Below are 24870 nucleotides of genomic sequence, written 5' to 3'. Positions count from 1 at the left end.
TTGTAACTAGGTAGACTGTTTGCTGCATAGACAGGGTCACTTTATATCAAAAGTCCTTGTGAAGCTTTGTAGTTGTAGATTATAGACAGGGTGAGACAAAAAAGAAATCAAAAGACTTTGTAAACCTCTTATTGGCTGGATGAGACTCTGTAGCCAGGCAGAGTGACATTTGGTTGTGAAAGGTTTCAGTGAGGGTTTAGACATAGTGAGAGTTTCATAGTCAAAAGGCTCTGTAAGAATCCTTGATTTTATTTTTACCTAGTGATATTACATGTAGTGGCTTGATTTTCTAATATAGGCTTGTTAGAGTGGATTAAAAGTCACAATAATTGTGTCCAGTGTTTGTGCTGCTAAGAAAAGACTGAGAGATATTCCAGCTTTGTTTTGGAAGTGGTACTAAGTGAAACAGTCCCTCATTTAATATACCACACACCTTTCTCTGGTAACCCAACTGAATATAATGTCACTGTAAACTTTTTATTTCCTTTTTTTCGGTCACTATGACTCTTGGTGAATGCAAGCTCTCAGTTTGCTGGAACTGATTCCTTACCAACTTTAATCTTCTAACAACCCTCTCACTTAAAATATTTCTAATCTAAACTTTCACCCTGTTAAAGGTGATACCCTTTCTTTCAAAGTATAGGCCTTAGTCTTAATGCTGGTAACTCTTGCTGGATGTGTTTAACCTCCACTTTTCTGCCTATCTCTCCAGTCTGTCTTCTTCATAAAAGAGAGCAGTTCTAAATTCAAGGTTGCACATATAGATAGTTCAAGACTTACATACTTACATTAATTAATTAATTAATTTGAAAAAAAGAGTCAGGCCCCTGTACAGATTTCGGTTTTTTTTCTGCAGTCTCAAATATGGATGTATTGGATATTAAAGAATTGACAAAAATTGTGCAGACATACTGTAAGCACAAGGGAGGCCCTTATGAGGGTGACTTCCCTGAAGGTTCATGGTACAACATCCAAAAACAAATGGTAAACCATTGTCAAGAATTCAAAAAGAAATGCAATAAAAGAAAATGTCTTTTTAGCCAAGGCATGTGTAGAGGGGCTGCTTAGTATGAAACAGATCAATACTGAACTTGACATCTACCAACTCTTGAGTCAGTTAATTCTTTTTTTTCAAATACCCATCTTCACATTGCTTCTTAGATGTGTACCCTACCTATTTACTGAAGTCAACACCTGATCTGTTTGTTAGCTGTCTTATGTCTAACCTTTCTTTTATGTTGTCTCAAGGCTTATTCCCTAAAGACAAAGGCAAAATAATTCTCACACCGATTCCTAAGAATCCCAAGTCTAGCATGAGTGAAGTATCCAATTACAGACTGGTGGCCTTCATACCACTATTAGTAAAGGTGATGGAAGGTCTGGTGTCCAGTCAACTCATGGAATACCTTCTGACTCATAATATCTTCCAATGTTCTCAGTCGGGGTTTAGACCTGCATATAGTAAAGAAACAGTTCTTACCACCTTGATAACCAATTTCAGGATGGCCCTAAGTCATGGCAAGAAATTTTTCATTTTAAAATTTGATATGTCCAGCGCTTTTGACACAGTTGACCATCATATTTTACTGAGTCTGATGGGTCAGTTTGACATTTGTGGTCAAGTCTTGCAATGGTTCAATGGTTTCTTAAAGTCAAGAAAATATCAAGTAAAGTTATAACATTTCTTTACCCTGGCTTTGTGTGTGTGTGTGTGGGGGGGGTGCCCCACGGTTCCCCCCTTTCTCCCATTCTGTTTAATATAATGATTGTCCCACTAGGTAGATTATTAAATACCTTTATTTACGCTGATGATATTTCTATTTACATACCATTTAATTTAAAGAAAGATAAAATCTTGCCTAGAATTAAGTCCGGCTTGGATCTGATGGAATTTTGGGCTGCCAAAACTGAGTAAGGATAAAACTAAGTTCCTAATCCTAACCAATTCTGCCCACCCAATGACTAATAAAAACTCACTACTGATAATATGACCTGCCCTTTGTCTACCACCATGAAGATCTTGGGAATAACTATCGACCAATACCTATCATTTGAACTTCAGGTTTCTGTGGAATTTCTAGTGTATTTAATTCTCTGTGGAGATTGAAAAGACTGAGGCCTTTCTTCTCTAACTCGCTTTTTCACTCTTTAGTTCAGTCTTTAGTGCTATCCAAATTTGATTACTGCAATACTGTTTACTCAGGCCTAAAAGTCTCTTATCAAAAAACTTCAAACAGCTTAGAATACTGCGGCTTGTCTCGTATGTAAAGCCCCTTGATTCACCATCAGCTCTTCTTTTATTCAAACTGCATTGGCTTCCAATAAATGCAAGAGTTACCTTTAAACTATGTGTACGTATTTATGAAATTTTATTATGTCTTTTACCTGACTATATGCAATACTTGTTAGAATTACCTTTACATAATGCTCATCCGATGTCGAGAGACTATCTTCTCTTCCATTTTCTGTGTTGCAAAAAACTTTGTTACAGATCTATTCATGATGCAAGCAAGCCTCACATACCAAGCTACTAGGAAATGGAATTCCCTAAGTCACTCAGATATGCTACCAATTACTTTAAATTTTGTAAATTGTTGAAAGCATTCTTAGTTAGTAAATTCCTTGCCACCGTTGGTGATTGTTATTCTTGTAGTTAATTTGCTATTTCAAAATGAGTCATCTTACTGCTTGGATGTTTTTACCTATTATTATTTTGTATTTTTGTTATAGTTCTCTTATTGTAATTTGCTTTAAAAGTTTCATGTAAGCCACATTGAACCCAAACTTGTTTGGGATAATGAGGGAAGTCTTGCTTCACCAATTTGCTTCATTTCTTTGAAGGCGTAAATAAACATATGGATAAAGGTGAGCCGGTTGATGTAGTGTACCTAGATTTTCAGAAAGCTTTTGATAAAGTTCCTCATGAGAGACTACTAAGAAAATTAAAGAGTCATGGGATAGGAGGCAATGTTCTGGTGTGGATTAGCAATTGGTTATTGGACAGAAAACAGAGGGTACGGTTAAATGGTCATTTCTCTCAATGGAGGAGGGTGAACAGTGGAGTGCTGCAGGGATCTGTACTTGGACCGGTGCTAGTTAACATATTTATAAATGATATGGAAATTGGGATGACGAGTGAGGTGATCAAATTTGCAGATGATGCAAAATTATTCAAGGTTGTTAAAACATGTGCGGACTGTGAAATATTGCAGGAAGACCTTAGGAAATTGGAAGACTGAGCATCCAAATGGCAGATAAAATTTAATGTGAACAAATGCAAGGTAATGCATATTGGAAAGAATAATCCGAATCATAGTGACCTTGGGAGTCAGCACTCAAGAAAAAGATCTGGGTGTCATTGTAGATAATATGCTGAAATCTTCTGCTCAGTGTGTGGCGGTGGCCAAAAAAACAGGATGCTAGTACGGTAATTAATAAGAAAGGGATGGCAAATAAGACCAAAAATACTATAATGCTTTTGTATCGCTCCATGGTGCGTCTGCACCTTGAGTATTGCATTCAGGTCTGGTCGCCATGTCTCAAAAAAGATACAGTGGAATTAGAACAGGTTCAAAGAAGAGTGACCAAAATGATAAAGGGGATGGAACTCCTCTCGTATGAGGAAAGGCTAAAGAGGTTAGGGCTCGTCAGCTTGGAAAAGAGAAGGATGAGGGAAGATGTGATCGAGGTCTACAAAATCCTGAGTGATGTAGAATGAGTAGAAGTAAATCGATTTTTTACTTGTTCCAAAAGTACAAAGACTAGGGGACACTCAAGGAAGTTACATGGAAATACTTTTAATACAAATAGGAGGAAATATTTTTTCACTCAACAACTAGTTGAGCTCTGGAACTCTTTGCCGGAGGATGTGGTAACAGCAGTTAGTGTATCTGGGTTTAAAAAAGGTTTGGACAAATTCCTAGAGGAAAAGTCCATCTATTAAGACAGACATGGGAAGCAACTGCTTGCCCTGGGATTTGTAGTATGGAGTGTTGCTACGATTTGGGTTTTTGCCAGGTACTTGTGACCTGGCTTGGCCACTGTTTGGAAAACAGGATACTGAGCTGACCATTGGTCTGACCCAGTATGGCTACTCTTATGTTCTTATGTAAATACCATGAATAAATAAATGCCTAATGTTGACTATCTCTTTCAGAGCCTGCCACGTGCCTGGTCTGCATAACTTAATTGCAGATTTCTTATCTTGTTTCCAACTGTCCTGTTTCCACTCTCTGGTTCCCTGGGCTGATGCCAAAGGCACACTGATACCTGAGTACCTATGGAGCATGAGAGACGAGAAGCTTGGGCAATGCTGAAACACTCGGTAGCTAACACCACTTGGAATGCGTACCTGTCAGGTTTTACCAGGATTGATTCCTTTTTTGTGTATGAACACTGCTGGGACAAGCGAGTCTTTGGACAGGCAGCTAGAGCAATACACCCTTTATGCCAAATTCCTGGGTTTTTCCAAGGGCTCAGTAGCGAAACACTCAGCTGGTTTTGCCTTTCTCCTAAAGGCTTTGAGCATGAGAGGCTCTATTGGTGGATTTGTCATGCAGCAGATACTTAAGGCATGGGGTAGGGTCTGCATTTCTTGGTTTACATCGTTCCTCAGACATTGAGCCCTTTCCTCTGGCCCATGTACTCACAATGGACCCTGTCCACCAAATTATCTAATCAGAGATTCTCAATCAACTGCCCTCTAGGGTTGTATGCGGCTCTTGTCGTCAGCTAAGCAAATGGGCCTTGTTCTTGTCATGATCGTTCAGGTGGATTAATGAGCAATCACTACAGAAAGCCTGAAAACCACAGTTTGTGTCCCTAGCTGTAAACCCCTCACCTGAGTATAATTTTCCATTGGAAAGCAGGTGCAAGGATGACTATTTTGACAAATTCCTGCTTCTACTATGGCTATCCTGCCTCCTCTAGTCTTCTCTCCCTCATACACATGCTGGTGGTAGTGGCGGAGTCTGCATTCACCAGGCCTCTCAAAAGCAAGGAAGGAGGTAATGATATAAGGAACTGCAGGTATGCAAATAAATGTCAGTATTCTCTACGGTGACTGGAAAAAAGGGACCCCTTACATAGTTTCAAAATACTTTGCAATTCTTTAAACATTTACAATGGCCTTTGAAAATACAACCTTTATTAGGAAACTCCCTTAGCAAATGCTTTGCACTGTATGCCTTATTTTGTCACAAAAATGCAATCACAACTTTGTTTATCTTGTTGGGCAGACTGGATGGACTGTACAGGTCTTTTTCTGCCGTCACCTACTATGTTACTATGTTATCTTCTTCGCTAAACACCATTTTGCTAAAATGGATCTTAGTGGTCACTTCCTGAATGACATCAATTTGAAAACAGGGATCATCCAGTTTTTACAGAATCTTGCAGTTTACATAATAGTAATAATCTGTTTAAATAATCTAGCATTTGGTTTTGGGTTATTTGGAAAAATGTTGGGGGTCTCGTTTCTTCTGGACACCGTGTAGTTATTTACGCACATATGTGAACATACTCACATGTAAATAACAATAATCCGGCTAAGCGTTATTTTGTAAATATCTGCCAATCTTCAGTGACATGGATTTGCAGGTGGGCATAGTTTAGACAGAGCATGGATACGGTGCACAATGACACCAGCGGTGTAGTCACAGGGGCCTTGAGGGCCTGGGTCCCCCACTTTGGTCTCAGGCCCTCTCCAAATCTGCAGCTCCTGCTAAATGGCTGGTGGGGGTGCCAAAGCCCCACCAGTCAAAAAAATTTGTTGCTGAGCTGCTCCCCTTCTCCTTGCGCTGTTGCAGTACAGAAGTAGTCGGCAGCGTGACTCCAGCCGCTGGTGCTGGGATTCTTATGCAACCTGAGCATTTGCAAGGAGTTCGGGAGTCGGCAGCTGGAGCCACGCCACTGACTTCTTCTGTTCTGCAGCAGCGCAAGGATGAAGGGAGCAGCTCAGCAACAAATTTCTTTGGCTGGTGGGGCTTCGGTGTCCCCTCCAGCATAGGTATTATTTTTAATGCGCACAGGAGGGGGGGGGGGAGGGAGGGAGGGAGGGAATGAGCTATTCCCCCAGGTCAACCTGTAGACCCACTCATACTAGGATCTATATACACACTTCCCCAATCTAGGCACAAGCACTTAACCTGCTGTATGGGCTGCATAAGTGCTTGAGCTATTTCATTGGTTAGCAAGTATTCAAGAAAGAGAATTAGGTACCTGCTTTTCTTTACACAATAGGCTTGTAATAGACGCTTTCTTATAGAATTGCCTTTCATGTGTTTCCGCACACTGCATTTTTGAAAGTGGGGCTTTTACTCAGTCCCATTTTCATCCGTGATCAATTAGCAGCATATTTGAAGGCATTTATCTAAATATTTCTTAAAAACCTAGAGGAAGATACTGCATTAATTTTCTGATCTCCTCTGCACTGACTGAAGCTCTTCAGGTGCATCTTCCATACCACTGTGTAAAATCCACCGGAACCTTTTAACTCCCCCAGGACACTAACTCAGCAAAATGGAGCAATTTCCTTCTATAACTGAAGCGTTTGTGCACCATCCATCAGTTTCAATTGAAGCAATCCTTCAGAAGGGAGTGGGACTGCATTCCTTCCGGTCTAACATACCTAAATTACCTCTTGTTTCTTCTTTGACCGTTGGGCATACTACATCTACCAACTATATAAAAGGAGATAAAAGCATTTAAGGAGGGGCAGTCCCAATCCTTCCCTCTCCTTTTCTAACTGTGGCGGTTTTGTTTTTGATGCCAGGCCTACAATTATGCCATATGAATAGAGAGATATTTTTATTCAGCTGTTTGAATATCTTGTTGGGAATGGATATGGGCAAACCTTTAAATAAGGAGAGCAAACGTGGCAGCACATTCATTCAAACCACCTCAATTCTACACTTCAGAGAAAACCCTAGGGATCCCACACATTCAAACCTATACTGAATTGATTTATAGACATTTGATAATTATCCAACTGCTTAAATGTTGTTGTTTTTTTACATTATGATCCTGAGATGCTTAAAGCCTTTTCCTTTCACCCATACAGTTAAAGTAGTACAGAGTCCAGGGCACTGTGGCTGCACACCTCAGAGGCAGGAAGCATCTATCACACTGACACACCATTCCCAGAATCAGAGTCCAGGGCAGTGTGCCTACACACCTGAGCATGGGAGCTTCTCTCTCACTGACACTCCGTTCCCAGTATCACAGCCCAGGACACTGTGTCTGCACACCTCAGAGACAAGGGAGCTTCTCTCTTACTGACACTCCATTGCCAGTATCAGAGCCCAGGTCAGTGTGTCTGCACATCTCAGAGGCAAGGGAGCTTCTCTCTCACTGACACTCCATTGCCAGTATCAGAGCCCGGGTCAGTGTGTCTGCACACCTCAGAGGCAAGGGAGCTTCTCTCTTACTGACACTCCATTCTCAGTATCAGAGCCTGGGTCAGTGTGTCTGCACACCTCAGAGGCAGGGAGCTTCTCTCTCATTGACACTCCATTCCCAGTATCAGAGCCTGGGCCAGTGTGTCTGCACACCTTGGAAACAAGGAGCTTCTCTCTCACATTCCCTTCCCAGCATAACAGCCCAGTGAGGTAAAGTTTGACAACTGCCTGTAAGTTTAAAAATGGCCCATAAGAAATTCTACAATAGACCTACCCACAAGGTGTGCAACATCCCTGCAGTAGTCCATAGATTTGGTCAATTCACTTCCTGCTCCCTCTAATGTCACCAAGTGCCAGAAGTGTCACATGCAGAGCTAGAAAATCTCCTTTCAAATTCACTAGAAGTTTGTCCAAGTTAAAAGAAGCTGCTGAAATACCTCCAGAGATGGAAGCTAGACCAGGCCCAGGGCTAAGCCTGTCACATTGTTGCCACTAGGGGGTCTGGATGGAGGAGATTATGCCACGCTTTGACATGAGAGGAAGAAGGGAGCAAGATAGTATGCCAAGGAAGATCCTACAATTTTATAGGTTGCCTGTCTTTCTTGGAAGATGATCTGGGTGTCCACAGAAGGACAGGGTACAGCCAGGTACTTCGTAGATCCCATCCCTCTCCTTCTGGGCCAGCTCCCTTTGAAAGGTTCCCTGCTAAGGGAATGGGGTCATGATGTGGCCCATGATACTAGGGGAGGAGATATTAGGTGTGTCTAAGACTCCTATTTAAGACCGTATCAATACAGGTTAGACATCTTCTGTCTGCTTTGTCCAACCAGTTTCCTGATCACTCACTCTGTATGGTGTGTAAAGCAATATGCTCAACAGTTCATGAACCCTCAGTGGGGAGGGTTGGAAGGGTTATCACAGTTTGGGGTGTGATGCCTTCCCATCCTTCCCTTCGCTCCAGCAGAAGGGCAGGTTTCCTTAGGACAACAGCATAAGAGGGCAACTTCCCCAACAAATCAAACAATGGGGCAAGTTGCCAAGGACATTAATGCAGTTGGCCAAGTCCCCCATAATGTCTGTGCTAAGAGGTTAGTTGCCCAGGTATCAACATGTACAGGTGAATTACCCATAAGACTAGCAGTGCCTGAAGAGGTTCAACCAAGACGTCTATAACCTTCACCACAACTGGATCAGACAACTTCAGGCCACATTTTGCACTGGTGAACTGCCAGCTGGGGAGCAGCCGAGGCACGGTGCTACCTGAGGCAGTTATGTTCCAACTGAAAAGAGGACAGTATAATGTGGACCTGAAAGGGATAGGAAACAAGGAGGCCAGATAGATTATATATTTTGGCCTGAGGTATACATTCTTGTTTAAATGTGTGAAGTTTTGATGGGAATGATGATGTATTAGATTTTGTTGTATGTTTAGTACTGTTAATACAGCTGCAGCCAATGGTACCCACCAACTGCTTGTATGATCTAACTTCTTTACACAGGCAGTGGCATGTTGCCCTGTGCTCCCACTATGATCTCACAGCATCTGTAAATTTCCAGGTGGCTGGCAATCCTGGTCTCTCTTCCAACTCCCTTTGATGTTGGGCAGGGCTGGAAGTGACTCAGTTTGCACCACAGATTTCTGGAATATCCTGCACTGGCCTGCTGGGGGTGGGGGGAGAATAGCCCAGGCTTACATGCTGCTGCCTCAGGGGAGAAGAAAGTTCAGGTCTTCTGCCTCTCATATGTCCCTTCCCACACACACATGTTCTTTGACATAGCGCCAGCATTAAGAGGCTGCAAACAGAACAATTTCCCTGGCCCCCATGCCTCAGGGGGTCTCACACCTGTCTGAAACTGAAAACAGCCTACTTGTGGACTGGGGGGGGGGGGCACCTTTCACCTTTCTGCCCTGGAACCCGACATGACTAACATCCACCCTGCTTTGACTCAGATAGGTCCAAGAGTATAAAGTTAGAATACTTACACAGATCTGTAGCCATTCACAACTGTTTGCACTCTCATATTTACATAACCATAGTTGAAAAGGATGAAAAATACCGGCAACGTCTACAAAGTGCAGTATTCATGAGACACAACTTAACACCTTTCCAAAGAATGATATATTGGAAAGTAAGTGATAGTGGAAGAGAATCTTCCATATGCATCCTGCATATGAGTCTCAGCTCATATGCAGGATAGGTGACTAAGAGAAAAAGCAGAGTGAGGAATTTCACTCTCTGTTCATGTAGGAGGCCTGTGTGTTCTTGCTCACTCCAAACAGGAAGTCAGCATTAGAGTGGGTTGGGAATGGGATACAGCAAGCCTTCATGCAGGCATAGAATAAAAGGATGGGGTGAGCAGGGCCGGAATAATACTATATTGGGCCGTAGTCAAACATATATTTGTGGGCCCCCCCTACCAGGGACCCAGTGAGCATGGGGACTATGCAAGTACATGCTTTGAGTGGAGAGGCTTAATGGTTTTGAGTTGAAGAGCAGGCAAGTTACCCAGTTCCGAAAGGGAAATTTTCAGTCCTGGATTTCTGCAACCATATCGTGGGATAAACATAAAGGAATCCTGTTCAGAAGGAAGGGATCCTCAGAAGCTTAGCGGAGATTGGATGGCAGAGCCGGTGGGGGGGGGGGGGGGGCTGGTGGTTGGGAGCCGGGGCTATTGCTGGGCAGACTTCCACGGTCTGTGCCGTGAAAAAGGCAGATACTAATCAAGGTCAGGTATACACAAAAAGTAGCACATATGAGTTTATCTTGTTGGGCAGACTGGATGGACCGTACGGGTCTTTCTCTGTCGTTATCTACTATGTAATATATTTGTAATTGAGAGTTTGATTGCCTTTCCTGGTTTTTATTGTTACTATGTGTTAGTGTGCCCACATTAAGGTACTTATTCCAGGAGAGGGTTTTGGTCATGATAATATTGTCTAAATCTGATGTGGGTCAGTCGCTTACCTTTCTGTTGCCCCCGGGATTGATTAATATGAGATCAGTGGGGCCCAAAAATATTTGACTCGCAATCTGAGAATTTAAGCTTCAGAGGTTATGTCTTACTGAAACTTGGATTGGAGAGGTGCATTCAGTTTTGTCAGCCTAAGTACATAAGTACATAAGTAATGCCATACTGGGAAAAGACCAAGGGTCCATCAAGCCCAGCATCCTGTCCACGACAGCGGCCAATCCAGGCCAAGGGCACCTGGCAAGCTTCCCAAACGTACAAACATTCTATACATGTTATTCCCGGAATTGTGGATTTTTCCCAAGTCCATTTAGTAGCGGTTTATGGACTTGTCCTTTAGGAAACCGTCCAACCCCTTTTTAAACTCTGCTAAGCTAACCGCCTTCACAACTTTCTCCGGCAACGAATTCCAGAGTTTAATTATACGTTGGGTGAAGAAAAATTTTCTCCGATTTGTTTTAAATGTACTACACTGTAGTTTCATCGCATGCCCCCTAGTCCTAGTATTTTTGGAAAGCGTGAACAGACGCTTCACATCCACCTGTTCCATTTTATATACCTCTATCATGTCTCCCCTCAGCCGTCTCTTCTCCAAGCTGAATAGCCCTAGCCTCCTTAGTCTTTCTTCATAGGGAAGTCGTCCCATCCCCGCTATCATTTTAGTCGCCCTTCGCTGCACCTTTTCCAATTCTACTATATCTTTCTTGAGATGCGGCGACCAGAATTGAACACAATACTCAAGGTGCAGTCGCACCATGGAGCGATACAATGGCATTATAACATCCTCACACCTGTTTTCCATACCTTTCCTAATAATACCCAACATTCTATTTGCTTTCCTAGCCGCAGCAGCACACTGAGCAGAAGGTTTCAGCGTGTTATCGACGACGACACCCAGATCCCTTTCTTGGTCCGTAACTCCTAACGTGGAACCTTGCATGACGTAGCTATAATTCGGGTTCTTTTTTCCCACATGCATCACCTTGCACTTGCTCACATTAAACGTCATCTGCCATTTAGCCGCCCAGTCTCCCAGTCTCGTAAGGTCCTCTTGTAATTTTTCACAATCCTGTCGCGATTTAACAACTTTGAATAACTTTGTGTCATCAGCAAATTTAATTACCTCGCTAGTTACTCCTGTCTCCAAATCATTTATAAATATATTAAAAAGCAGCGGTCCTAGCACAGACCCCTGAGGAACCCTTAGTTGTATCCCTACAGTTTTCACTTTTTTCAAGTCCAAAAGTTTTAAGAAAGGAAGTGATTATTTTATATGAAAGATTGTACATAGTAACATAGTAAATGAAGGCAGACAAAGACCTGTATGGTCCATCCAGTCAGCACAACAACATAAACTCATTTTACATGGTATGTGACACTTTATACCCGAGTTTGATTTGTCCTTGCCATTCTCAGGGCACAGACCGTAGAAGTCTGCCCAGCACTGTTCTTGTACTAAGTTCTGAAGCTAACGTCGAAACCTCTTAAAATTTACACTCCAGCCAATCCATATCTATTCAGTCACAATCAGGATGTAGACTGTAGAAGTCTGTCCAGCACCAGTTTTGCTTCCCAATTACTGGCGTCGCCACCTAATCTCTGCTAAGATTCCGTGGATCCATTCCTTCTAAACAGGATTCATTTGTGTTTATCCCACGCATGTTTGAATTCCATTATTGTTTTCATCTCCACCATCTCCCGCGGGAGGGCATTCCACATATCCACCACCATGTCTGTGAAAATATATATTTCCTGACATTACTCCTGAGTCTGCCCCCTTCAACCTCAATTCATGTCCTCTAGTTCTACTGCCTTCCCATCTCCGAAAAAGGTTTGTTTGCGGATTAACACCTTTCAAATATTTGAACGTCTGTATCATGTCACCCCTGTTTCTCCTTTCTTCCAAGGCATACATGTTCAGGTCAGCAAGTCTCTCCTCTTACGGTTTGCAACGCAAATTCCATACCATTTTTGTAGCTTTTCTTTGCACCGCTTCCAGTCTTTTTACATCTTTAGCAAGATACGGCCTCCAAAACTGAACACAATACTCCAAGTGGGACCTCACCAACGACTTGTAGACGGGGATCAACACCTCCTTTCTTCTGCTGGTTATACCCTTCTCTATGCAGCCTAGCATCCTTCTGGTCACGGCCGTTGCCTTGTCGCATTGTTTCTTCACCTTTCGATCCTCAGATACCATCACTCCAAGGTCTCTCTCCTGAGTCGAGCTTACTAATCCCTCTCCTCCTATCTAGTATCTCTCTTTTGGGTTTCTGCACCCCAAGTGCATCACTCTACACTTCTTGGCATTATGAGCAAAAGAAAAAGAAAAAAAAAGAATTACGAGACTGGAGCTTCAACCGGTCCATGGCACTATATCAAGACAAGATATCCCTATAAGATAAGTGGACTCTTTATAAACTTCTGCTGATAAAGTATAACAAAAGTATAAAGTATAAGAACTGAAGAACATCACAGCTTGACATAGAGACCCTGGAAAGGAGAATGGATAGACATAGGCAGTAAAGTCAAAGAGGTTTATGACTCATAAAACATTTTAAATACAAATGGTAGGGAGGTAGGGATATATAGTGCTATGATGGTGGGCGTTGGTGCTGTTAAAAGAGTTATTCACTAGCTCTATAATATGCACCCAGTACTGAGCACTATCAGATGAGGAAAATGAAATACCTTGAAAACAAAGGTAGAAAAAAATAATTTTATCTTCTATTTATTGATTGGAATATTAGAAGTTTTTGGAATGTGCATTTGCCAGAACTAGTTTTAGGCATGGCTGGAGACTGCGAAAAAAATCTCACTTATTGACCTTCAATCTCCAGCATTGCAGTGGTAAATCTCCAGTAGTGGGATGGGCCACCCTTGGCGTCTCTGGTAACACTGAGAAATCTTTACTGAGTCAGTACAAAAGCTGATAGTATTAAAAATGTAAAACAAGGAAATTCAAGAAAATCCCTCAGATGGGTTCTTAAAATATTTCTTTGGAAATGACAACCTCACCAAGCATGGAGTGTCAAGGGCAGAATCCTCCTCCTACAGCAGGCCCTAGTGTGCTGGGGCCTGAGATCAGTCTGTAAGCTTAACCTGGCCCTGGTTTCCTTCACTTTAAAAGCCTGCTTCCTGTGCCATGGGAGGCCCTCTTCCCTTTATGAAACCTGGCTCTCAAAATATTAAACAAAACCCCTCACTGTTCAGAGGACCTCTCTTTCAGACAATTACGAGTTTTTAAAGTGGAGTCTGATGTGAAGACTGTAAATTAACAGCAGCACAGCTTCTGCCCAGGATGAAGAGGGGCAAGGGAGACGATGTTTAAGCTGTATTACTAGGGTTTCCTCCAGATTTCTGTACAGTTTCATTTCCATTGTCTGGATGAAGAACATTTATTTACAGACCAGAAGGTGAGGTCTAAAAATGACATGGGAGAGGAGGAACTGTTATTGCCTTCCTTGCACTCCTCACCATTTAACATCTCTGCTGCTGAAATACTCTGGATATTTCAAGTAACTGTTTGTTGGATCCGTCAAGACCTGCAAACAGATTTAAGTTCCTGCAAAAGGTGAAACATTGTGCTGGAAGGGATTATGACAGAGGAGGGCTACTTTGCTATTACTATCATACAAAGAAGCTGGGGTATCCAGACACTGAGGGATCCAGTTTCTGGGGTATGGGCTGAAACTGTCTGATACATTCTGGTGCTTGTGGTCAAGTCCTTCAGTTTGCCACAATGCCGCCAAATTTTACTCTTTTGCAGCAGAAACGTGGCAGCCTTTGCATAAGCCTTCCCTACTCTAGTCACAGCTGCCTTCCTCATTTGGTCTGCTGCGTGCTTTGATCCTTCCCCTCCACTCTGCTTTCACCCCTGTTGTTTGACTCTGGTTCCTCTAAGCCACACAACATCCACAGAGGCCATTCTGATATTGCAAACTACTTGAGCAACGTGTGAAAGGAGATATTCCACGTAACGTAACGTGTCACAATAAACTCATTCACAAGGTGGCAGCAAAGGTAATATGAGGTATGCGGACTAAGGCAGGCAGTCGCAAGCAATATGCAGGTCTGGAGCAGAAACTTGGGAGAGATATAGGGATTGAGGGGGGAGGGGGATAGAGTATTGCTGAAGAAAGGAAGAAATTGGTGGATCTGTGGAGGGAGGGATGAGAGACCACATGGTGAGTGTATGATGAAAGGATAGGTATATGGATGTAGGGATGGACTTGAGACTGGTGAATAGATGGATGAATAGAGGATTTAAGCCTGGGTATATGGTAGGTAGGAAGGAAGGCTAAGATGTGAGATGGGATGGAGGAAAGGGCTTTAGAGTGGAAAGGAGAGAGATGAGTGGATGAAAGGTGATATGTCAGACTGAAAGATGTATGGATTGGTAGATAAATGAAAGGAGAGGCTTCAGTTCAGGCTGGCAATGTGGAATGGAAGGGTGGCTGCAAGGCCAGATTAAGGCATAGGCAAACTAGGCATGTGCCTATGGCCCAAAAGGTTAGGGGAGGGGCTCTCTCAGATGTGCTCTGGAGTCAGGACTCAGAAGGATAGGATTGCTGTCTTGTATATTATCTGCCTCAAAGCCAGAAGGATAACTGGAGTTTTCCAGAGTTTACCCCCTCTTTAGTACTCTAATTATCCCCCTTCCAATCCAGGCTGTGATAGAATCCAGCCAATGGAAAGACTGCTTAGCCACAGGAGGGAGGGGCTAAACTGCATGGCTGTGGGGGAGACTGGGATTATGCACTGCAGGGGGCCTTGGAGAGAGTGTTATGTGAGTGAGGGGTAGGAATGTAAGACACACTGGGAAAATGAGAAGGGAACAGGGGGGCTGCTGTTACAGGCTGAGAACAAGAGCTGACAGTAAATGCAAAAACTTGACATGATGCTGGACAGAGCTGTTTGGGGGAGGGGCACTGACATGAGCAGCAACAGATGTAGCACAGCAGCACCAGGAGAGAGAGAGAGTGTGTGTGTTTGTGTGTCTGCCTGAAAAGTGACAAGAGTATGTGGATGTTTGTGCCTGAAGATTGAGAGTGCATTTGTCTATGTCTGAAGAATGAGACTCAATCAAGTGTGTATGTCTGAAGAATTTGAGCATGCATGCATATGTTTGTGTGTGTGAGTGAACAGCAAGAGAGTGCATATATCTGAAGAGGAGAGTGCATGCCTGTGTGTATGTTTCTGTGTCTTTGGTGGGGACAGTCTCATAAGTATAGCCTGGATTGGAGAAATCCACTGGTACAAATGTATCTGTGTGTATACTAAGTAAAGGAAATCTTCAGCCCAGGGGCGTAGCCAGACACCCAATTTTGGGTGGGCCTGGGCCCAAGATGGGTGGGCAGAAGAACTCTGCCTTTGCCAACAAGTGATTTGGTCTCTCCCTCGCTCACCTGCATGCCATATGGTCTCTCAAATATCCCCTTCCCCTGCATACCTTGTAAATAGCAGATTTTCACCGGCAGCGAGCAGCAGCTAATACACACTGCTCATGTTGGCCCCACAGCCTTCCCTCTGATGCAACCTCCTGTTTCCGCATAGGTGGGAATACATCAGAGGGAAGGCTGTGGGGCCAGTGCAAGCAGTATGTATCATTCGCTGCTCACTGCAGGCTAAGATCTGCTACTTAAAAGGTATGCAGGCAGGACAGTTGTTGGGAGTTTTCGGCTAGTGGGGCTTGGGGATCCCTGCCAGCCACATCATAGGTACGTTGCTACTGGGTGGGCCCACCCAGGCCCGCCCTTGGCTACGCCACTGCTTCAGAAATTTACCCAGCTAACTATAAAGTTACAGGGGAAAATTACTTTGGAAGCTGTCCTAATACTGCCTTCACTCTGTAAGTTTTCAGAAGCATAAAAAAAGATAAATGTCATCTTTGTTTGCTTCTCCCATTCCTGAAGCATTTTTCACATGACATGTAAAACTTTGTAAATTTATATCTCAGATACACAATGTTCATAAACCCCTCTTTTTGGAGCAATTTACCCTTGGCATCTCTAATTCTACCAGAGGCATTGGAGGCTGAAAGTAACTTGCCTAACTTCTCTAGTTCTCAGTTTACAGCTCTAGAGCTGCCAAGTTACCCAGTTCCAGAAAGTTTTGGTCAGTCAAAAGAATAACCATACTGAGTCAGACCAATGGTCCATCTAGCCCAGTATTCAGCTTCTAGCAGTGGCCAATCCAGGTCACAAGTACCTGGCAGAAACCCAAATAGTGGCAACATTCCATGCTACCAATCCAAGGGGGAGCAGTGGCTTCCCCCATGTCTATCTCAATAACAGACTATGGGCTTTTCCTCCAGGAACTTGTCCAAAAAATTTTTAAACCCAGATATGCTAACCACTGTTACCACATCCTCTGGCAGCGAGTTCCAGAGCTTAACTATTCACTGAGTGAAAAAATATTTCCTCCTATTTGTTTTAAAAGTATTTCCATGTAACTTCCTTGAGTGTCCCCTAGTCTTTGTACTTTTGGAACAAGTAAAAAAATCGATTTACTTCTACTCATTCTACATCACTCAGGATTTTGTAGACCTCGATCACATCTTCCCTCATCCTTCTCTTTTCCAAGCTGACGAGCCCTAACCTCTTTAGCCTTTCCTCATACGAGAGGAGTTCCATCCCCTTTATCATTTTGGTCACTCTTCTTTGAACCTGTTCTAATTCCACTGTATCTTTTTTGAGATACGGCAACCAGACCTGAATGCAATACTCAAGGTGCAGACGCACTATGGAGCGATACAAAGGCATTATAGTATTTTGGGTCTTATTTGCCATCCCTTTCTTATTAATTACTAGCATCCTGTTTTTTTGGCCACCGCCACACACTGAGCAGAAGATTTCAGCTTATTATCTACAATGACACCCAGATCTTTTTCTTGAGTGCTGACCCCCAAGGTCACTATGATTCGGAATACTCTTTCCAATGTGCATTACCTTGCATTTGTCCACATTAAATTTTATCTGCCATTTGGATGCTCAGTCATCCAGTTTCCTAAGGTCTTCCTGCAATTTTTCACAATCCGCATGCGTTTTGACAACTTTGAATAGTTTTGTGTCATCTGCAAATTTAATCACCTCACTCATCATTCTGATTTCCAGATTATTTATAAATATGTTAAATAGCATCAGTCTAATTACAGGTCCCTGTGGCACTCCACTATTCACCCTCCTCCATTGAGAAAAATGGATATTTAACCCTACCCTATGTTTTCTGTCCAATAACCAATTCTTAATCCACAGAAGGACATTGCCTCCTATCCCATGACTCCTTAATTTTCTCAGGAGTCTCTCATAAGGTACTTTGTCAAAAGCTTTCTGAAAATCTAGATACACTACATCAACTGGCTCACCTGTATCCACATGTTTATTCATGCCTTGAAAGAAATGAAGCAAATTGGTGAGGCAAGACCTCCCTTGGCTGAATCCATGCTGACTCTGTCCCATTAAACCATGTTTGTCTACTTATTCTGTAATTTTATTCTTTATAATAGTTTCCACTATTTTGCACTGGCACTCAAGTCATACTTACCGATCTGTAATTTCCCAGATCACCCCTGGAGCCCTTTTTAAAAATTAGCGTCACATTGGCCACCTCCAGTCTTCCGGTACTACAGATGATTTTAACGACAGATCAGATTACAAATGACTAGCAGCAGATCAGCAATTTCATATTTGAGTTCTTTTAATACCTGGGGTGTATACTATCCGGTCTAGGTGATCTATCCCTCTCTGTCAATTTGGCTCAGTACATCTTCCAAGTTCACCAAGATTTCTTTCAATTCCTTCGCATTGTCATCCCTGAAAACCATTTCCGGTATAGGTAGATCTCTTATATGTTCTTCCATAAAGACCGAAGCAAAGAATTAACTCAGTCTCTCCTGTTTTTGAACTTACATCCCAATGAAGTGTGCTATTTGTAGTCCCTGATTCTATCCATTGAAATCAGTGCCACAGGTCTGAATAATCAAATCAATTCTTGTATACTGTTAATATCCCCTGTGGTTTACATTCAAAATCATATCAAATCAATGCACCAGGACAGGGTTGTCACAAATCCAGGACTGGCCTTGAATCTTCTGGAAATGGGTAACTTGAAAGCTCTCCAGCTTTAACCATTAAGCCACTCAGTGGCGTTCCTAGGCTGGCTGACACCCGGGGCAGATTGCCGATACGCCCCCCCCCCGCAGCGCGAAACCCCCCCCCCCCCCCCGGGTGCATTTTTACCTGCTGGGGGGGGTGGGGGTGCCGCGCGCCTGTCGGCTCCGAGTCCGCTCATTCCCTGCTGCTCCCTCTGCCCCGGAACAGGAAGTAACCTGTTCCGCGCAGAGGGAGCAGCAGGGATGGAATGAGCGGACTCGGCCAACAGACGCGCGGCATCCCCCCAGCGGCGTGCACCCGGGGCGGACCGCCCCCCCCTTGGTACGCCACTGAAGCCATTCCATTTGAAGCATATGCTTGCCTAGTATCCATGCTCACTCACAAACTATTACTGCTGCAAGGTCCACAGCTAGAATTTGCACTTTTCCCTGCTACTTCTAGACAGGTGAAATGTGGGGGGAGGGGAAATCATATGAGAATATTTGGAAAAGAGGGAAAGGAACATGAATGTAACTTGGGTGGAGAAGGAGTGAGAAAAGAAGCAAATGGAGGTCCAAGGTAGGGAACCCACAAATGTATGTTTGCCTAGAGCCCAATATGGTCGTGAGATCAATATTCGCTCACTTCTGAGTCGCTCACTTAAGAGTTTCCAGCACACAGCCTTTCTCCTGTGGCACACAGACCACCGCCACTGCTGGTTTTTGGTCTCGCCCCCAGAGCCAGATTAAGTTATAGGCAAACTAGGGGGCAGGGAAATACTGGAGAATGCCAGGGAGATGGACTGTGTGGGGGAAGGAGAAGAGAGAGGAAGAGATGCTGGACTATGAGGTGAAGGATGGAGGAAGAGAGGGTCAGGGAGATTTGGATTGCATGGGAGGAGAGAGGAAAGATGCTACCTGGGGGGGGGGGGGGGAGGGAGAGGCTGCACGAGGGAAGGAAAAGAGAGATAGGTTGATGCTGCACTGTGGGAAAGAGGATGAAGAGATGGCCCAAAAGATGTTGGATTGAACGGGGGAAGGGGAAGAGAGAGAGATGGGAGATGTTGGTTGGGGACAGCGTAGGGGAGACACAAGAAGGTGTTGGACTGCAAGGGGGAAGAGAGAGGAGAGATGCTGGACCAGTAGAGGTATAGGGGGAGACAAGAAATGCTGGATCACTGGGGGTAGAAGCAGAAAGGTGTTTGTCTATGCAGGGGGGATCCTGGACTGTGGGATGAGGTAGAAGGCAGGGAGGAGATGCTGGGCTAGAGCTGAGGACTGAAGGATGGTGGGTGAAAACAGGGAGATAACAAAGATAGAAGAAAGTATTTTATTTTAAATTTGTTAATGGGAACATGTCAGCTTTGGGAAATACATATCTCTGATGTACAAGCAAAAATGCATTAATACTGCCTACCTCTTCTTATTTCTTCAGTTGTAAAGTTTTGCTCACAAAGAAAAACTTTTGCTCATGTCAGCCCACCAGTCTTTACAGGGAACTTACAGTATGCTGTACCTGAGTGTAACCTGCCTTGAGCTCAGGTTTGGAAATAGTGAATGATAAATTTAAAATCCAAATCCAATAGAGGGAGAGATGGGTGAATGGAAGAAGGAAGAAAGGCACAGAGGGAAAGGAAAGAGAGGGCGCATGAAGTGCTGTAAAATTTGTGCAGAACTGCACAGAATCTAGCTTTCTGTGGCAGGGAACTGGGGAACCTTATCTGTAGTGCTAGTTTCATAAGGTTTAGTGATGGACAGCCAGAACATTTTCATTTTGTGTCATTTGCCATGCTGTTTCTGGGAATGTTCATTTTATTCTTTTTCATTTGGCCATTTCGTCATCACTGGAGCAAAATTCTGGAGTGCACATTCTTTTGGAAAGATCACACGCTCTTTTCCCGATAGTGGTTCACGACACTGGTTTACATATTCACAATGGTTTATTGGGGGGAAAAGTGTGCACTCTTTCGAAAGAGTGCACTGTTACTGGCATATTAAAAACATGAACTGGTGGGGGGGGGGGGGGGGGGTCTGCTCATATTCGTTCATTAACGAAATGCAATGACAGCCCATTCCTGGTAAAGGGCCTCAGGACTACAAGCCAGGAGAACCACACAAACGAGCTCAGAGCAATGGCATAGCTATGGGTGGGCCTGGGTGGGCACAGGCCCATCCAGTGGCAGCATCACACAGCTCTCACGGCATCTGCCCTCCTGTCTCTGAACCCTGTGCCTCCCTGGTGTACCTTACAGGTGTCCCCGTGCCTGCAGCAATTCACTTTTGCTGCCTCCCGCAGACTTCCATCTGCCAGTGGCGTACCAAGGGGAGGGCGGTCCACCCCGGGTGCACGCCACTGGGGGGGTGCCGTGCGCCGGTCAGTGTCATTGGTTTCCATGCTCCCTCTGCCCTGGAACAGGAAGTAACCTGTTCCAGGGCAGAGAGAGCATGGAAACCAATGACGCTGACTGGTGCGCGGCACCCCCCCCCCCAGCGGCGTGCACCTGGGGGGGTTATTTCACCGGGGTGGGGGGTGTCCCTTCGCCCGGGGGGGCGCGCTGCACGGGGGGGGGGGGCACTGCACCCGGGGAGGCAGGGCGCATCAGCGATCCGTCCTGGGTGTCAGTGCCCCTCGGAACGCCACTGCCATCTGCCACCTGCCACATCCCACCCTCGCTGACATCATTGCCTGTTTCCTGTCTGGAGGGACGTGGCAGATGGAAGCCTGCGGGGCCGGCACAGGCAGCAAAAATGCACTGCTGCAGGCACAGGGACACCTATAAGGTACACCAGGGAGGGACAGGGTTCAGAGACAGGAGGGCAGATGCCGGGACACCGTGGAGAGAGTGGAGAGATGCTGGATGCGGGGTAGGTGAAAAAAACCTGTAACTATTTTTTTATATCTCTGGGAAGATGGTGGGGGGGGAGCGTGGAAGGGCCCATCCAAGCTAACTCTGGGCCTATCCAGAATACTGGGTCTGCTTACGTCACTGGCTCAGAAGGGTGGGAGAGAAATTTTTCACAGCACTGCATATGATTAGTGAATAGGTTCACAGAAACTTTTACATGAATCAGGCTCTATTATCTGCTTGCCGCCTGGACGTAGGGAAGGGAGATGGTGAGATGGGTCTGTAGGTGACACTGGGGGAGAGAGGGTGACACCATCAACAGTAGAGAGAGGGAATAAGTGTGTATCTCTGTGTCCATATGCCTCCTTGTCTGCTTTTCACAGCATGGTGCTGGGAATAGACGGTGTGATAATCGTATTTTCAGGGTGGGGTCTCCCCTGTGCTAGAGAGAGTATCCAGTTCATGAGCAGTGATGGAGAGACTTGGGGATTGTGCAATATGAAAATTGGAAAGGGGGGAGAAGAAGAGAAGGGAAGAGAGAAAAAAAAAGTTATACATTTCTTCTGGGCAGGAAGCAGTTCTGGCAGCTCCCGCCATCTCCCTCAGGATGAGCCAGGGAACATTTTAAGAAACAGCAAGACCCAGCCACCCAAGCAAACATCTGCTCCAGTGTGACTCAACAGCTGGAAAAGGCACCTCTGTAAAGCTAAGCTTGGGCAGCTTGCCATCAGTGTCTGAGACCAGGCATGCCTTGCCTGCCTGCAAGGAAGCCAATACACCAATACAGGTACCCCCAGAGAAAATCACATATACACTTTTGTGGTCTCAAAAGTTCATACCCAATCAATTCTGGGAAGAATTCTCACATCTGCAAAGAATACTGTTTTTTCTACAGGAACGAGACAGCCACAGTGGTCTACTGGGGAGACGCAAGCACCCAGAGCCAGAGAGGTGATGTTGAGAAGGCTCATAAGTGATGCTGAGGGGGTCTGGGTAAAAGACGGATCTTCCAGATTTAGAATGCTTTGATGTTTCACTTATATATATATTAGTTATTTATCAACATTTGCTTATTTCTGATCTGACGAAGGAGGGCTACCTTCGAAAACTAATCAAAAAATGTATTAAGTTAGTGCAATAAAAAAAGATATCTTATTTTCTCTTCTCTGTTTTCTTTTATTCTGTTTCTATTGATTACCTTTAAAAGTGGACTAACACGCCTACCGCATCTCTCCACTCAGAGAATCTAAGGAATCCGTCCCTTTACCTTGTTCCATGCTGAGGTCTCTGTATCTGAAGGCTGAAATGCAGCATCTCCCTTGATTTACAACCCCTGGGTATGGAGTTAAAATTTTCTTTCTCTGCCCACTCATTTTTTTTTTCCGCACACATAAAACCCCAACCTCTGCAAATCCGAGCCAACCTCTCCCTCTGAACCCCAGCAAATGACCCCCTTTACAGCCATGCCTCCCTCATTTTAGAGCTGAACACAGAACCTACCTCTAAGTCTCTTCGCTTATTCGGACTTATTCGACAGCAGCAAAGTCTTCACTCCCCAGAAGTGACGAAGAAAAGAAAATGAAGCAGAAAATGATTTTAAAAAAGGAGCTTTAGAATTCCAGACAGGGAGCAGTTCAGAAAATAAAAGTTAAAAGGATGGGGGAGGGGTAGAAAGAAAAGATTTTTTTTTCCTCCTCTTTGTTTCCTGCCTTGCTTCTTTGCTCCTGTCTCCGCCAGCAGATCAGAGCATCTAAAGTCTTCTATAGAGCGCACACCCTCTGAGACAGAGAGAAATCAGAGGCTGTGGATTCAAATCCCACCTCCCCGCCCCTCTTCCAGAACCCAGGATGCTGCCCCGGGGTGGGTGTGGTATTGCAGGGAAGGAGGAAAAGTCTGCTCACACTTAAGTTCACTGCATCCTTGCCATTCAAAACAAATGAAAACCTCCTAAAATTAAAAACTGAAGTGCTTTCTATGCAGGTATTTTTCTTAGAGCACCATGTGTCTTCAATCGCTCCATCTGCCAAAAAAATCTTTCAAAGAGAGTAAACAAAATGTAAAAAAATAAAAAATAAAAAACCTCTCCAGTCTCCCCTGTCTCATGCTTGAGACTTTTGTGAAGCCAATCTCAGCACCCTGCTGTTGCTTTTCAGCTATGCAGAGTTTGCCCTTAGTGTTTTCAACGTTATTGTCCCAGTTAGTTTAAGTTTTCAAATTTTTTTTGTACGGCCTTATGTATCTAAAAGAAAAGAAAAGAAACCCTGGGCCTTCTTCATAGGTGTCCAGACAGAGAGGGGAGAAATAAGTGGATTTGTGGTAGTCCAGTGGGAGGGGGGAGGTGGAATAAGGTTGTAAGAGCAGTGTTAAGAAGGGGATTTTGCCCCCAGGCCTGATGAGACAAACCAGTGGTCCATCCAGCCCTGTACTCTGTCCCTGACAGCAGTCACTCTGAGTGGCTTGGAAGAACCCAGCATATTTATTTGTTTCATTTGTATCCCACATTTTCCCACCTATTTGCAGGCTCAATGTGGCTTACATAATACCATTGAGGCGTTCGCCATCTCCAGCGGAGAAACAAGTACAAACAGTTATAGTGGTCAAAGAAGGTTCAACAAGTACAAACAGTTATAGTGGTCAAAGAAGGTTCACATGTTATAGACATGTTGGGGATTCGTAGAGAGGAAGAGTTTTGCAATGTCTTTTCAGGCTTTGGTTTTGTTGTGTTGCAAGGTTTAGGCATCTAGGTTGGGTCGACGAGGTATGCCTTTTTGAACAGGTTAGTTTTTAATGATTTCCGGAAATGTAGGTGGTCGTATGTTGTTTTCACGGCTTTTGGTAGTGCGTTCCATAGTTGTGTGCAGATGTAGGAGAAGCTGGATGCATATGTTAGTTTGTATTTGAGTCCTTTGCAGCTTGGGTAGTGGAGATTTAGGTATGTTCGTGCTGATCTGATTGTGTTTCTTGTCGGTAGGTCTATGAGGTCTGTCATGTAGCCCGGGGCTTCACCGTAGATGATTTTATGGACCAGGGTGCAGATTTTGAAAGCAATACGTTCTTTGATTAGTACCCAGTGTAGTTTTTCTCGTAGGGGTTTGGCACTTTCGAATCGCGTTTTCCCAAATATTAGCCTGGCTGCTGTGTTTTGAGCGGTTTGAAGTTTCTTTATGAGTTGTTCTTTGCATCCCACATATAGTCCATTGCAGTAGTCTACATGGCTTAGTACCATTGTTTGTATCAAATTGGTGAATGTCCTCAGAAAGAATGGTTTTACACGTTTGAGTTTCCACATTGAGTGGAACATTTTCATTGTTGTAGAGTTAACTTGACCCTCAAGTGTGAGGTTGCAGTCGATAGTGACGCCGAGGATTTTCAGGCTGTCTGAGATAGGGAGGGTGTAGTCTGGGGTGCTTATGTTTGTGGATTTGTACGTGTTGTGTTGGGATGAGAGGATGAGGCAGTGTGTTTTATGTGTATTCAGTTTAGTTGAAATGCATTTGCCCATGAGTTCATGATGTTTAGGCTGAGCTTGATTTCATTGGAGATTTCTGTCAGGTCAGGTCATATT

At 44.2% G+C, this 24870-nt stretch overlaps 1 protein-coding gene across 1 annotated transcript in view; it reads right to left on the bottom strand.

The window, feature by feature from the left end:
- The window catches only part of BGN (biglycan), a 98683-nt gene extending 75566 nt beyond the window's left edge, over nt 1-23117 (bottom strand). The window contains exon 1 of the mRNA XM_030194057.1: nt 22806-23117. The gene's annotated coding sequence lies outside the window, so the exon portion shown is untranslated. The remainder of the gene's footprint in view (nt 1-22805) is intronic.
- Between the last annotated feature and the right edge of the window lie 1753 nt (nt 23118-24870).

This window comes from Microcaecilia unicolor, chromosome 2 (genome assembly GCF_901765095.1).
Source record: "Microcaecilia unicolor chromosome 2, aMicUni1.1, whole genome shotgun sequence".
Classification (NCBI taxonomy): domain Eukaryota; kingdom Metazoa; phylum Chordata; class Amphibia; order Gymnophiona; family Siphonopidae; genus Microcaecilia; species Microcaecilia unicolor.
The sequence above is the reverse complement of the archived record's forward strand: the minus strand, read 5'-3'. Positions and strand labels throughout refer to the sequence as shown.